Here is a 15907-nt window from a genome sequence, read left to right on the forward strand (position 1 = left end):
GAGTTGAAGTTTTATATTTCTTTATGAAGTCAATTTGAAAAACAGATTTCTGAAATCAGCACACAGTGGGGCCTTAATCCACCTTTAGTTCCTTCCCCATGAGTGTTGCAGTCACAGGGTGCATGCTGGCCTTGTGGCATGGTAGGTGCAGACAACTTGGTCATGGGATTTGTTGAAGGTCCTTGAATAAAGGGCATATAAACTTCATTCTTCCTTGTTCAGTGGCCATTTTTAGGGCCAAAGGAATCGCTTCCTCTCACTTGGATCAAATGCAGAGCCATAACCATCTGAATTGTATTTCAGAATTGCTCTCAGCATTGAAAGCTGTACACCTCTTGAACCCGCTTTATGTGCCCCAGTGGAAGAGGAGCTTGCTGGAGCACCTGTGCTAGAAACTCTGCACTTGGGGAGAGGAGAGATCTTTCAGGTCAGTGGCGGTGCGTGTGCTTAAGTCTTCCTCTTTGGCAGTAATCTGTCTTTGCTTAGGGCAATGCAAGCATTTGTCAGAGTCATGTCATAATTGGGCTCGATGCGGGGCAGGGGAGTACAGCCAGACATTGCAGTCAACCTGGCTGAGAATATCAAGCTTATCTTTAAAATGGGAATACAGGAAATTGTTCCAGGCATCAGTGGTGATGATCTTGTAGGAAAATTTCTCCACGTACGTCTTTAAGAATCCTAGGAAGACTTCTGGTCTCCCGAGGAGTTGTTCAAGGTGAAAGAGTAAAGCAAAGTCCATCTCGTAGGGTACTGAGGAATAGGCTACGTCAGAGTCTACATCTATCAGATCCACCATGAGTTTGGTGAAAGGATGTGTCTCCTCAAAAGTCTTTTAATCATATTCTGTAGTTCTCCCCATCCTCTCAGAGCATGAAAATGTCTGAATTTGTCATCAAACAATTGCCCACAAATGTGGCATTCCAAATATACAGTATGTCCATCATTTAACCAAAAGTGACCCCAGGTTCTGTTGGTCACTAGATTTCCTGTCCAGCTGTGAGATATTTCATGTGCAATAACATTGGGCAATGACTTCACATCTGCCAACAGAGTAGGAGTTACAAAAGTACAGCAAGGGTTCTCCATGCCACAGTAAGGGAAGGAGGGGGCGGGACCAACAGGTCATATTGCCCCCACACATCAGGGCCTCCCAGATCCTCTGCGATTTTAAACATGGACTCAGTCTCAGAAAATTCGTAAGTAGACTTTTCCACTTGCTCTTTTTCAGACCACATCGAAGTTCTTGGGCCAATTTCTCTGCTTTCTAAAGCTCCAACAACTACAGCAATCAGGTAGCAAGGAATCAGCACTTTTTGGTTTTAATTTGCCTATTTTCCTGCTTGGGTCTTCTGGGTCAGGTGTTTCTCCCTCACCAATTGCACCACTAAGTGCCACCAGTTCTTTAGGGATAGACTCCTCTGCAGTATAGAAGTTGTCCTGGCAGGACATATAAACTTCATTCTGACAATGAGTAAAGAAAACATGATGTATAAAATGTGGCATATAACAGGGTGCAGTGGCGAGTGCCTGCAATCCCAGCATTCCAGTGGGCTGAGGCAGAAAGATCTCAAGTTTGAGCCCAGCCCGGGCAACTTAGTGACTTAGGGAGACTGTACGTCAAAATGAAAGATTTAAAAGGTGCTGTGCCAAAAGATGTTTGACAATAACAAGAGAAAGATACCACTGCCAGTGACAGTTACTGAGTTCTTACAAAGCACATAGGATAGATGTTTTCAGTGTGTAATGTACCTTCTTTGCCTGACCTTCTTATCCAGGCTGAGGTGCTTGCTCACACTTACAGGAGAGATGACAGGAGCTCCGTTATGGAAGTGCCCAACCCAAGGCAGCATGGCTCCTAGCTGGCAGAGAGAAGGCTCGGGTCCCAGTTTACCTAATTCTAGAACCTCTTTCTTCCAGTTTGTGGGAAACATGTGGAAGGAGTTGTCTTGGTAGGGAAGAACTACTCTGCAGGGGATGGCCTAGCACTGACTGAGGAGACATCGTTGTTGCCTTCCAGAAGTCTGTTCAGGACTGAGCCGCTGAAGAGCGCAAGAGTTCGGAGATGTCTCCAAAGACGTTTCTATCAACTTCTTGACTTTGCTCAGAGCAATAGGTAGAGAGATTTCTACCGGTGTTCCTTTATAACTTCGCCTTTCTCCAAAGGTATATTTTACTTCTTGCCTGTTGATCTCCACTTTTTCTATTGTAAGGTCTTTTGTGTCCAAAACCAGGCTGCACAGAGTGTCCTCCTGAGACCGGATGGTGAGCGTGGTGATCCAGGTCAGCCGGCGGCGAGCAAAGTCCATGGCGCATCGTGGGTGCAGGTGCATGGTCCGGCAGACGGTGGCTGGGGAGGCTAAAGAGCAGGCATCCAGGACCCAGGCATGGCTCTGGGAGACTCATCACATGCCGGCCCGCCTCCCCCAATAGCTTTAAAGCCACTATGACCTATCACCTATCAATCAGACGCTCTAGGAAAATGGAAGCCAAGTGACCTGAATCATAATAATACAACAATAGAAATATCAAAAGATCCTGTGTGTGGAATAGTTATTTCAATTCATAAGCTGACCAATGGGCGACACGACCACAAAACAAGTACTGTTTTTACTTGTGGTGCATAAATCATGAGGATCTGAGCCCTGCTGCATGATTTTAAGGAAGTGGCCCTCTCTGAGGTGTCCAGCTACATTTGAGAGGAGAGGCTGGGATCTTAAGGGATGTGAATCATTCACTCGTCTGTATTTCTTGTCTGCTTCCTTTGTAGAAAAATGCATCCTACCTAATGCCTGGTGGGATGGCTGTGTTTGCAGGAAAAGCTAACCAGTAGCTACGTCTACAACCATCCTAACCTCAGAAGATGTTGGATTGTTATTCTTTTCCCTTTCTGTCTTATGATTTTCTCATTTCTGAGACCCCATTGCTGGCATTTGAATCTTAAAGGAGGACAGATTTGCTTTGGCTTCTGGGTGCTCAAGGTAGAAATGACAGATGGAAGGGTCTTGCCCAGGAAGGCCATTCAGGTCATGGCAGAAAGGGAGTAGAGAGAGAAGGAGGAGCTGGGGAGGGAGGTGCATCCCTTCAGGTCATGCCCTTTCTAGCCCAGCTCCACCTCCTGACACCACATGCAGATACTGATCTCATAAGTGGATGAATAAAGCCCTCATGACTCAGTCACCTTCCAAAATCCCACCTCCGAACACATTAGGCATTGGGAGGACAGTCCAGATCTAAATAGTAACGCTCTGCATCTGCAGCATAGGATGGGCCCACAGATGCACCTAGATGACCTAGGTTGGGCAGCAGGAAGGTTTGCACTGGAGTTTCAGGGGTGATGACGGGCTGCAAGAGCCTCCGCCACTGATTCAACATTCCCAACCTCTTAGGGACCTTTACTAGACTACCTAGCTCAAGGCGTTTTTCCCACATGCCTGACACTTCACCTGACTTCCAACTGCCACATCTTCCCACTTCAGGCTTTCGGCACAATTGCTCCATACCTACTTTGAGATAATGTTTGACCTTGTTTCTTTTCTAAGCATTGTCATCTTTGCAGGATAACTGAGAGTAATAACCTTAATTCCTTATAGATAATTCTTAATTTTTTGTCTCGATGGGACAGGGACTGGGCCAATGATCCCAAAGAGACAATCTCATAATAGTCTTACATTGGTGCATTACTAAAAGAAGCTTAGTTCTTCAATGGAAGAGAATGCCAGCATGTGAGGGGTGGGACAACTTCCTTTGCTTTCATACTTCATACGGAGGGAGCTGCATTAGAGTAATGGCTTCTTCTTCATGTCTGTTCCAGGAAAGGAGTCATGTGCTACAGTGACCTGTTATCGGCTTAGTGTGTGTGTGAAGGAACTCAATCTCTCTCTGACTCTGTCTCTGTCTCTCTCTCTCTATCTATCTCTCTGTCTCTGTGTCTGTGTGTCTGTCTGTGTGTCTGTGTGTCTGTGTGTCTGTGTGTCTGTCTGTCTGTCTGTCTGTCTCTCTCTCTCTCTCTCTCTCTCTCTCTGTCTCTGGTTTTCTAGTGTCTATGGTGTGATAATTTTATTTAATTTACACTGAAGTAAAAAACACTTTCATGTTGTATTTATCAGACACTTGGGGTTTTCTACCAGTTGTTTCCCAAATTTTAATGCTGAGAAGGTTCCATTCCTTTAGTTGCCCCATTCTAGATCTATATTCTGGGAACAACTGCCCATGTGAGGTACTGGAGCCTCTTGATTCAGTTCTTGCCCACTCTCTTGAGATCCAGCTGTGTTCAAAGACATAGATTTATGTTACTGAATCTTCACAGATCCAGAGAAGGGTTCTGCATAGTTTGGAGCTCAAAAGGAACAGTACTCAACTGGAGAAGCCCTCAACATTGCTTCTGTATCACTTCAGCAAAATGAGTTATCTTTGTTCCAAGAATGGGCTGAGGCTTACAGGTCAGTTTTTCTGCCACATGCTGGGTCATCCTGACCCTCAGTTTGGAGTCTGTCAGTAGCTCATCAGCTTCTAGATTGGGGGTTGTCAACCACAGCAACTGTTCAACTCTGTCATTCAGCAACACAATCTGTAGGTAGGACATAAGTGAGCAGGTGTGGCAGTGTTCCAATGAAACTTTATTTATAAAGAAAACAGAAAGTCATAAGGGATCTTCTGACTTGAGTTTTTTTTATCCCTATTCCACATTATAAGGTCCAAGAATCTATCTATGGTTAGCCTTCACGGCCCTCGAGACTCGGCTCTAGCATACATCTCTAGTTCTGTATGCTATTGCTATATATTTGGCTTTCTCTAACCCTCTACTTAGAATACAGAGATATCAACTTGCTCAACTTCCAGGCTCCAACACACACACACACACACACACACACACACACACACACACACACACGGTGCTATTCCATAATTCTTTGATTTTCCGTTTGTTGCTTCTTTTGCCTGAAGAGGCTTTGCATCCTCTTGATTTGGAAAATTGTACTCAGCCTTCCAGCCTCAGCTCTGGAACACCTCTCCCTCTGGGAGGCCTTTCTTTGCTGGCATAGCCGGGCTGGGAAACCTGTCTCCTTTATTCCTACTTGCTTAGTGAATGAGTGAGATGCTTTCCATGTATGTGCATGTGCTCCCTGACTGTCAGGGAGAACGTAGGGCTGGGGACTCTGTATCATTACTCAACATCCCTGGGACATAGCACGGCATTAAAAATGGGTCATCTGCTGAATTTCTGGATGCTTGAACCAGTGAAGCCAGAGTGATAAAAGCAAAAGGGTCAGCTACTCAGTAGCTCTCACAAATGGGCCTAGACAGGGTTCACAGCTTTCTGAACAGGTAGGAAAAGTGAAAGGACCAGGGCAAGCAGTTCTGGTAGTGTAGGGAGATACTGATGCTCCAAATAATGGGTAGATTAGCAAAGTTGTATTCCTGATTTTCTGCTTGAGTCCAGTGGTAAAGTCATATTTTCCATGTTCTAGAGCTTACAATGCAGTTGGTTGAGTTGGCAGTGCAAGATCTGTCAGCAAAACAGATAAGCAAGGAAAAGGAGCACATATTTAAATGCTGGGTAATGTGGAGAAGAGGGTGCTTAATAGAGGTTGGTAAGTAACAGGGAAAGCCTCTGGGGCTGAGGTCAGGAAAACAATGACAACACTGTCACAGATTTCATACATCTTATTTTTACTTTAAAATCCTTTCATTGATGTATAAAATATAACCCCAAATCACACATATCATAAATATACGGCTGAATGAATTTTCTCAAACCAAACACATCTCTCTAACTAATGCCTGGATTAAAAACAGACCATTACTAGCATCCTGGAAGCCTTTTGTACTTACTTTGTCACAATGCGCTCCCCAAGGGGACACCACCCTGACTTCCAACAGCAGACATTACTTTTGCCTATCTGTGAACTTTAGCTAAGTGAAATCATGTGACATACTCTTTTGTATTTAGTTTCTCCTGCTAAACAATTACATTTTGAAATTCATCCAAGCTATTTACAGCAGTTCATTCTCTTTGCCGTTTTGAATTCCAATGCACTAATACGCCACATTTATTTATTATTCATCTGTTGATGGAAGTTTGAGTTGCTTTCAGGTTTTTGCTACTTTTTAAAAAGCGAATGTAGGGGGCCAGGGAGATGGCTCAGCAGAATAAGTGCTTCCCTGGCAAGCACAAGGGCCTGAGTTCAATCCCCGGTTCCTGCAAAAAAATAAAAATAAAAAAAAAATTAAAAAAATAAAAAGAGAATACAAAAGAGTAATAAAAATTAGAAATCATACAGAATTTCACTAAACAAAATAATATAAATTCAACAATTTGTTGTATTGCATATTGTTGTCTTTGACCTAATTGTTCAGATTACCAGATACAAGCATGCAAAATTGGAAAAAGAAAGAAAAAGGTTATAATGAATTAAAAAGAGACGAAGAGGGAAAAAAGAAGACAAAAAATTAAGAATATGCAGGATGGCTTGGGTAACTGAAGAGTTGGATTTCTGCTGGTCTAGCTACTTTTGAATAGCGCTGCTTTCTTCTACAGTTTTTTTTTTTTTTTTTCTGAAACCGAGGATTGAATTCAGGCTCTTGCACTTGCCAGGGAAGCACTTATTCCACTGAGCTATCTCCCCGGCCCCTTCTTCTACAGTTTTTGAAGTAGGTACGTTTGCATTTCTGTGAAGTACATAGTAAAAGAGTGAAATTTCTGGATAATAAAATATGTACAGATGCTGCCGATCTACCGCGGGGTTACCTCCCAATACATCCGTTGTAAGTTGGAAAGACCTTAGTAGGAAATGCACGCAATCTACACAACTTGCCCAACACTGCACCGTAGTCTCAGCTGCCTTAAGTGTGCTCGGAATGCTCACAAGATCCCGCTGCTGGGCAAAGCCGTCTAGTGCAATATTTTATTTCAAAGTGTTAGATGTCTTATGTGGTTTACTGATTATTGTACTAAAAGCAAAAAAGCAAAGAGAATGACTATATAGAGGGGAATGCTTTGGTGCAGGCTCACAATTGGAAAATCGTAAGTCATAAAGTCATAAGGGACTGTTGGTATATTTTCAGCACTCGTGGGTAATATGAAAACATTTTCCCAGATGCTGGTTCCACTTCATGCTCCCAGTGTAGGATGAAACAGTCCCAGTTGCTCCGTGTCCCCTTCAACTCTGGTCCATATTAGTCTTTTTAATGTTAGCTACTCTGGTGTGTGTGTGTGTGTGCACGTGCACATGCATCTGCATTTATAGTCTGTCCTGTAGCTTTAATTTATGTTACATTACTAAGTTGAGAGGCTTTCCCACAAATTATTGAGCTATTAGTATGCTGTTTTGGTTAAAATGGCTTTCCTCTTTTCTGTTGGGTTGTCCTGCCTTTCATTCATTGCTGGGCAGGGTTCTTTAGATATGCTGGACACACATCCTTCGCAGGTCTATACATTGCAGTGTAGCTTGCCATTTCGTTCTCTCATTAATGTTCTTTTTGTTCAAATTTTATGTTTTATTTATGTGTGCTTGCAATGAACAGTGACCCCATTCCTAGTGGGGACTTAGTGCAAATTCCTAGAACCTCTTCTTTTCTGCTTTCTTCCTCTCCTCCCCTATTTCCCACTGTCTCCACGTCTTTGAACTTTGATCTTAATGAGCAAACTAAACTGCACAATTTCTAACTTTCTGTGGGACCCGTGAGGTCTTGGCTCCTGTCTTCCTCCTGCGCCAGCTCATTGGACCGGGGTGGGGCTTCAGTTAGGCATTGCTCTCCAGGATTCCATTACGCATACGGCGAGCAGAGAAAGAAATGTGGAGATCACCTAGCCCCGTTTCCTTAGGCTTTCTCTTGGGGGAGTGACAGATCAGAGATGGATAACTTCCTCTGGTCGCACAGCCAGTGAGGGGCGAGGTCAGGATTAGAGAGCCCAGGAATGCTCTCTCCTAACCTAGTGTTCTTTGCATGGCCAATCACAAATTCTTTAATGTGGAGTGCTGGGGATAGGGTCTCTGTAAGGCATTACAGCACAGCTGTTACATTGTCCCTGTATTAGTAAGGCTTTGTTCAGTGCTGGGGCCAGAGAACTAAAAGAGCAGATTCTTCTGAGCCCTGGCTGTTCTGTCCCTTATTGGGAAATTAGCCCTGAACACCGAGAAAGCTCACAGGATGCATTGCTAAACCCTGCCGGCCTGTGTGTAGCTTGGTAGCAACTTCTTCATCCTAAAAATAGCAGAGTTATTTATATTGGCAAAAATCTTGGGACAACAAAAGGGATGTTGGGTTGAGCTCCAGCAAACTTTAATAATTGTGCTCTAGCAGAAACCCTGATTACCCAAAGTGGCTGGGAAATTACAAAGTCAAAGCGACAACTCAGCTCCTCTTCAGGGGCCAGCGAAATAGCTTGTCAAGACCGAATGCCTTCCTGTCAGGGCCAAGTGGGTCTGCTGAGCCCGCCATCCATGCCAGGGGAGGGATGAGTGCAGAGACAGGCCACCACTGTCAGGAAGCTTCCGTAGAAAGAGTCGTCTCTGGGCGTACCTCAAGCAGAGGGAAAGTTAGCATCAGCCCCTGTCTCCGTCAGCTCTCCCTGTTGGGCTCGTATTCACTGGTAAACACTTGGACCTTCCTTCATCACCTGGCAGTCAGACTATGTTTTTAAGACGCCTGGTGCCACCAGGATTGCATTCCTACTTTGCGTTAGCAGCAGCTCTGTATGTATTTCCAAGATGTCAGGAGAGTATAGCCCAACTCGTGGCTCTGGGCGGTGAGCCTATGGATCATGGCTGGCTTTTAATTATTCTGTTACATTAAGTTTGAAAAGTTGCTGGTTCTGTCATGTCAAAACTAACCAAATGCAAGCCATTTTAAGCGGTTCAATTTCATGCAACAAGCAAGAATTGCTGTGAAATTTTAAATAGTACAAAGGCCTATAAAATGCAATTTCTATGTTAGAATATACCATTGCTAATACCTAGTGGATTTTAAGTGTTCTTGTCACTACACTTTCCATGCAGCACCCAGTGAGCAACATAATCCTTACAACAATGCTATCAGGTGGAGGGCCTTTATGGCTCTGTTTAATAGATGTGAAAACTGAGGCTCAGAGAGCTCAGGCTGCTGTGAAGCAATCCCTCCCCTGGGAAGGACAGCACTTGCCTTTACTCTATGCAGTTCACACCTGTGTGGCTTGAGCTGTCCTCTGAGTCTCAATTTAGAACAAGGCCAGCCTTGCAGTGAGCAGGGGTTGTGCGGCACTGACTCTTATGCATACTGTAATATGGCTTCCCAGAACAGATGCTCAGAAGAATTGGGTCAGCACTTTCAATAGCTGGAGCACAATTTAAAAAAGGATAGAAAACAATGGCTCCCACATAATTCTCAGTCCTTGGTTTTCTCAGATGTGGACTTGCTCCAAACTAAACTGGGATCTCCTTTGCTCCTTGGCTCCCACTTTTTTTTTTTTGGGGGGGGGGAAACCAGGAATTGAACTCAGGGCCTTGCACTTACCAGGCAAGTACTTATTCTACTGAGCGATCTCCCTGGCCCCAAAGAATACATATTGCCTCATTTATTTTTATTTATTTATATTTTTTAGTGGTGCCAAGGATCAAACTTAGGACCTTGCGCTTGCCAGGCAAGTACTTATTCCACTAAGCTATCTCCCTGGCCCCTCCTGGCTCCCACTTTCGACCCCATTTTCTTTTTTTTTTTTTAATTTTATTTATTTATGTGTGTGTGTGTGTGTGTGTGTGTGGCCAGCTCAGCCCACCAGGGGGCGGGGCTGGCTGGCATGTGGTGCTGGGGGATTGAACTGTGGTCCCTGTGCTTTGTTAAGCTTCTTCTAAGTAGGTGCTTTAGACCACTGAGCCATCTCACCAGCCCCTCGACCCCATTTTCTTGTGTCCCTGGACTGAGGCCAACACTCACTGGAATCAACCAGAAGGGTGAATGTCGCCCATGGCCAGCAGAGGGAGAGCCAACACCAGCGCCACCAAGGATGACACCAGCGTCTTCCCTGAGGAAACTCTATTGAACTGTGTGGGCCTTCACTTGAAAATTTTCTGGAACTGTGTGATGTTTGTAAAGGTGATGTTACTTTAGGGAAAAGGGCAATTCTTAGTCGTTGTGCTCTTATTGTGTATTACAGCCATTGTTATTTGGCTGACTAGTGTTGAAAGCCAGATCTACCCGACATGGAGAACAAGCGTGTATCGCAGAGTTTCAGTCATTGATGACCTGCAGAGTGAGCCCAGAAAAACATAGATGTGGGGATGTGCGGAAAGGTCTATGTGGACACCTGTGTGTACAAAGTCTCATATGTTTTTATCTTCATTTCCTTCTTATAAGAGAAGACTATCACTTTCATAAGAATCTCAGAAGGGTGAATAACCCACTAAGATTGAAGAACCCTTAGAAAGACAAGGTTAGAAGGCAGCCCAGGCAAGAGAAAGTCCTGAAATTCTACTGTATCAAAGCCTTTCCACCTCAGTTGGACAGGGTCAAACAAGTGCAGAACACTCAGGAATACTGATCAATGAGGGATGAATTACGGACCCACAAATCACTGTTATTAGCTCTGAGGGCATGGAAGGAAACATTCTGTGCTGATTAGATTGAGAAACCAGTTTTGTAATTGGAGGAGGATGCCCATAACATGGTGGAAGTGAAGGCAGAGGGGTGGGTGGGGACAATGTATGTATTTGTTTCAGTAACAGTGCAACAGAGAAGAGGGAGAAAAGTCAAGGTTGTACAAGAAGCAAGATCCATTCTGCTTTAGCACTCAACAGTTCTCAGAATTCCTTCCTAAACTCACTTGCTAAAGGTCTTCAGAACAGTCCTGTAAGGTCAGCAAGATCTGCTTTTATCTTCGTTTTGATCTATGAAGAACATGAAGTAAAGAGAGGTGAAGTTGTCTACTCAAAATCATGCTGTGAGACTGTGGTCTTTTATAAACCAGTTGGAGAGACTTTCCATTTTACTAGCATAGTCAGTTTTAATAAGAAAGATTTTAACTGTCAAATTATTCCTAATTTGAGACAAAAGGAACAGTGATGGATGGACAGACATGGTGGTGGGCTCCATTTCAAGCTTCCAAGTACTGCACAGGTCAGTGAATAAGAGCTTGAGCCCTAGATTTGGACTGCCTGTTCCACTCTCAGGGTTACTCCTGACTAGGTTGTGCAGTGAACTCTGGAGTGCACGACAGTCACTGTCCCTGGGGTGTGCCTCCCCCAGGGAGGGACAGGTGTTTATATATACTCCAAGTCTCATGATCCAACTTCCAGCCGCCAACAGATGCTCCTTGCTGAGACTATGGGCTTCCTTTTCTCTTTTACCTCTTCTCATTCTCTCATGGTGCTTCCTGGGGTTCTCATCTGTGTAGCTCTGAGCCTTCCAAAACGAAAATGCCAGTGCAACATTGGGCGTGTGAGGAAATCCTGTGTTAGGATGAGAGAAGGTTGTGGAGTAGGAATGGAGAGACTTCAGAGCGGGATTCCAGTCTGGCCTGAGAAGGAGGGGAGGAAGGAAACAGGATTGGGTCTCAGGGCAGTAGCACAGTTCTAGAAAGTTCTGTCGAAGATGATGGAGAGACATAAGCCAAAGTCACTTGATTGATGAATCCTGGGTCATACGGAAGAGGATATAGTATCGATGGCTCATGGGAAGCCAGTCCTCACCACGCATGTGTAGGATACCCACAAGGGCAGAAGTCAGCCCCATGGCACAGTCATGTACTGCTCAACAGATCTGAGGGGTGGTCTTTATGTTTATGCTGATCTCTGGGTCTGACTCTAGGAATTTATGTGCTATGGGTGAGTGAATATAATTTCATTTCCTCTGTGGGTCAGTATCCACAGGAAGTGAATAACCCCTAAGCAGAAGCCCTTCTATTAGCTGTGAATTTAATTTCCCTAGGAGAACCTGAATCATATTTTTACAGAGTTCCCTGCTCTACCAGTATCATTTCAAGAACAAAACCAAGATGGGACAGAAAGGCACGTGTTGTATGTGTTATGAGTTGGTGCCGAAGGAAATGACGAGAAGACCCAATGAATATAGCTTCAGAGGTCTCACTGAGATTAGTCTCTCTTGAAGTGAGCCCAGAGCCTCAGAAGCATGTCACATTTATTGAGGGCTAAAGGCAGGCTAAGGAATGTGCATAATTACTTCGGTGAACACAAACTACTATCTCTATTGACTTCCACCATTTGCCTAACACTAGGTTTATAGAAATTTAGCTGATAGCATCCCAAGCAAGGGATCAAAGAACAAGGCATGAGCAGGAGAAGCTGTTATCTGCAGCCTTGAATTCCAGCTTTCTGGGATTTACAAGTGAGAGACAGCAGCTCTCTCTGGGCTGTGTGTATTGCTCTCTGCTCCCTTGGGACATCAGGCTGTTGTCTCATGTCTATATTTCTATAGGCGCAGGATGGAGAAGCATACCTTTCTGAGTCTTCTGTGGCCCAGGGACAGCAGTAGACAAAGGGAAGAGAAGATACCCATGATCAGTGGGCTCTCTGCTCAGATCTGCAGATGACCATCTCTTTGACCTTGAGCAAGAAGAATTTTCATGAATCAATATAGCACTCTGGGATTCTGCCCCCCAGTTACCCTGAGAACCAAGTAAGAGACCACAAAAAAGCATTTCATAAGTGCTACTAAAAAAAGAAAAGTGTTTCACTTTAGATCTCAGACCAAGCATATGATAAAATCTCATTCTTTCCCAAGCCCTGAGAAATAACATAATGGGAATATTCTGAAAATTAATTAGCCAAACATTATTATTCAGGCTTAAATAGTCAATGATCTGAGGTTATTATCACGTCCTATATTGTCTAAACATCATTCTTCTTGGATTTCCCCATAGGAACTTGGGCCTGAAAGATAACAAACCCCAGAGGACACAGCTGCTCAGTGAAGCAGATCTGTGATTTCTTCTTCTTCTTTTTTTAATGTCATGGACAGAAGAGGCAAGGGAGTGGGAGTCACGGAAGAAAATACCAGCGGAGCTGCACAGTCTGGCCATTAGCAGCCTCCTGCAGGCCAGCAGCAGAGCCCCATGCAAGGAGTGATGTGTGCAGGCCGGCTGCCCGGGAGGCGGGCAGCTGGAGCCAGTCGATGCATCAAGCACTGTGCCCTCTGCATCTTACAGATTTCCTTCTGAAAAAGGAACTGTTGGGCTGGATCAGGTATCAGAAAAGAGAGGAAATAGCAAAACGCCTTAACTCCTGTGCTTTCCAAGAGCCCATTCTTGCCTCCTAAGCTGCCGTGTGAGGAATAAACTGCCTTGGAAAATTAGAAGTAACAACTACTCATGGGGTGTCTCCTGTGGACCGACTGGCAGCCAGCTATTTTACAGTTATGGAAATTTGGTGACCAGGGAAGGCAGGGACTTTGAACATAGAGTTGCTGGGCTTTACAAGTAAATTAGAGAAAGCCCAGTTAAATTTGAGAGTCAGACCTGAGCTCAGTGGTTACTAGGGAGGCTGAAGTAATTTACTAAGACCCCCATCTGAAGGTGGAGAGGGTTGGGGCTGCTGCTTATTGGTAGAATGTAAAACTAGCATGCAAGGGGCCCTGGCCTTGATCCCCAGAACCGCCCCCCTGAAAAACTGAGTGCCAGGTAAATAACTGTGATTAGTATATGCATATCTCATGCAATTAAAGCATTTTGATTAAAACTGACAATTTTTAGTATATGTATGATTCATGTGATAAGGTAGATACTGAAAAAATTATAAAGCAATTTTTTTTTTCAGAACCAGGGATTGAACTAAGGCCCCTGCGCTTGCCACGGAATCACTTATTCCACTGAGCCATCTCCCTGGCCCCTTATAAAGCAATTTTGTTGCTTATCTGAAATACAAATTTAAGTGGGAGCCGTTACTTTTTCTTGGCAATCCCACTTGAATAAAATAACATGAAGCTAGTCAGCTAGTTAGTGTCACTTCTACACCTAAGATGTTCTAATTGTAAAGTTTTCTACTGTGGTATTCTATTCCCAAATACAAGACTCAAATAAGGATGAGATCATTTTATTTGTTATGACATATACTGTATTCCCCATATTAAACCTCATATTATTAAGCCCTTTTAAAATATATCACTTGCATAATAACTCCTATCTCAGAGTCTGATTCCAGGGAAATCTTTCTGGCACAGCAAATAATCGAAGCTCTTTCATTCAGAAGTGCTTCCAATTTTTGATGGAAAAGGAGGGTCTTCCAAAGGCAGGGCAGCACTGAAGTCTTTTAGCCCCTGGGTGGAGACTGGAAGAGCAAGACAGCAGGAACTGTGTACAGTGTCTAGTAGTAGGATCTAGCATTCAGCTTTGGGATCTCCCCAAGCCTCTTCCTCCTCTACCTGTGTGGCCTCTGAGTATGGTTCTGTGACTTCCTTAGATACCCTGTGTTATTCAGTACATTCTCATTGTGTTTCTTGTTTAGGTTCCCTTGTGTGAAGACTTTGATAATGTGTCACCAAGACCAGAAGCAAAGTGCTCATAGCCTCCAGGACACTGGCTGTTTGTCTGTTTTGGGCTGTGGAAGGGTAAATGATTCAGCTGTGGTGATAAATGCCAGAGAACCAGTAAAACAAATGATCCAATATGACAGAAAATTGGCAAAGAAGATGATCTGAGTAGCATCAGAGTCAACTCTATTGTACTAAAACGTTCAGCTGTGTCAGATCTGGTAATCTCTGTTGTATGACTAGTCCAAGAAAATTGATGACTGTGTGTGTAGGTGATGGCTTCAGTGAAGCATTTTCCTTATAGAAGGAAAGTGTTAAGCACACAGTCCTACATTCCTGGAGTAAAGACTCCCTTATCTTTTGGAAGAACAGGGCTACAGAAACCAAAACGCATCCCCTGTTCTGGCTTAGTGGGTTAACTTGGGCTCTTTTCCCCAGATCTAGAGGTTTCTTGTCACATTTCAAGTGGCACTGCAGTGGACAGCACATTCACATCTATTCTAGGAAGCCCAGGAGCAAGCCCTTGAGGCCATTCTGAGTGACATCTTGTGTGGATGGGCAGAGGAGCGTACCTGCCTTAAATGTCACCAAGGATAGAGGGCAGTTGAAGGCCCACATCACTCCCTGAGCTCACCAACTTTCACCTGTCCAGCGTTCAGCGGTGCTTTGGACCCTTCACTGGGTGGTGGATGCTGCATGGTCCTGGTTCAGCAGGTCTGCACAGGATGTGTTTCCTGTGATGGGAGCTTTGTGCACTCACAGGATAAACCTGCTTCCCAGACACCTCTGTAAACAGACAGTGTGGAATGTTACCTCATTCAAAGAAATAGAATCTCAGAAGCCAAGAAATAAAAGTAACTTTAATATTGCATCTGTTGAAGACTATTAATGAAAATTTCATTTATATGCCACCAATGAGTTTAAAATAATCCTTGTCTACTGTTCCCCTTACCTCCCTCCCAATGCTGCCCTGAAGCCTTTCCCATCTCCCTGCCTTCTGCTCCCCTCCACAGTTCACATGCATCTCCCCCTCCAATTGTCTGCACATCTTGACTCTTTCTGAGGAACAGCACTCACCTCTACGCTCACCTCTACTTTTGCACTTGGGGTAGAGAGGTATGGGAGGCTGACGGGAAGTTTTCAGTGAGTATCGCAGGTCACCTGGGTGAGGAGGGAAAAGAGACCAAGGGTGTGAGGACTGTGACACCTTCTACACACAGTGTGAAAAATATGGCTTATGAAAAGAGAGCATTGTCAGGATGATTACCTTCGCCATGTCTTAGTTGTCTCATTACCATGATGAGGATAGCCAAATTCCAGTTAGTGTTTTTTTTTTGTTTTGTTTTTTCTACAGTTTTATTGATAAACAGATAGCAATGAGACAGTTTCAAATCAAATCAGAAGTACAGTTTCAACAAATAATACACTGCATATATTCTTCTTAGTGGTT

General features: G+C 44.1%; 1 pseudogene; it reads right to left on the minus strand.

The window, feature by feature from the left end:
* Positions 1-218: 218 nt before the first annotated feature.
* The window catches only part of LOC101565942, a 24748-nt pseudogene continuing 9059 nt past the window's right edge, over positions 219-15907 (minus strand).

This window comes from Octodon degus, unplaced genomic scaffold, assembly GCF_000260255.1.
Source record: "Octodon degus isolate 3935 unplaced genomic scaffold, OctDeg1.0 scaffold00006, whole genome shotgun sequence".
Lineage (NCBI taxonomy): Eukaryota > Metazoa > Chordata > Mammalia > Rodentia > Octodontidae > Octodon > Octodon degus.